The following is a 720-nucleotide window of genomic DNA, read 5'->3' as shown; positions in this document are numbered from 1 at the left end:
CCGGGGTACACGACATTTGGAGCCGAATCGTATTTGTCGTAGGAGTGTCATCGGCGTCTCGGGAGGTCCCCAATGCCGTCCCCGGGGGCCCGGACGACATCGGCACTACCAGATTTGGACTCAGCGTGACAAAAAAACCCCGAACACAATATTTCAGTCGTCCTGGTCGTTCCGAGGTTGACGGTCGGTCGGTCGGTCGGCCAAACCGTAGCCTATCTTTTTTTTTTTTGACAGCCCCCGAGGCTTGGACGCCTGCGTGGTAGGCCACGGCCGGCCACGGCTTCTCTCTAAGGCGTCTGTCGTGACGGAGACTTTGGGTTTAGGCTCCTTTTGACCCCAGGCTCATAAATCCTTTCTAAAGCTAAGAAAAGACGCCGTGTCAATCTAGACGTGGGTCGATAATTGTAGCTGAAATCACCTGGAGGGTAGGCAATGCTTTCCTGTGTCGGGCCTCCGCGGCTGCGGCCCCCTTCCCTCCGAACGCTTGGACAAGGCGTGAGCTTCGGAGAGGCATTGCGATATCTTTCGTTTCCGCTTAAGTTCTTAGCGATGTTTGCTTCTGGTTGATATTCTAGCATCGGCGGAAGTAATGAATTTGTCTACAGACGGTTCAGTTTAAGCTGACTCTACAATAGTGTAGCTAAAAACAGGGACGTTCGGATCCTTCTCCGTCGAAATCCGGGGCCCAACAATTTTAGCTAAAAACACCAAGTGTTAATT

Source organism: Frankliniella occidentalis, unplaced genomic scaffold, assembly GCF_000697945.3.
Source record: "Frankliniella occidentalis isolate FOCC.00 unplaced genomic scaffold, Focc_3.1 Scaffold20, whole genome shotgun sequence".
NCBI classification, from domain to species: Eukaryota; Metazoa; Arthropoda; class Insecta; order Thysanoptera; family Thripidae; genus Frankliniella; species Frankliniella occidentalis.
This window is presented reverse-complemented; position numbering follows the sequence as displayed.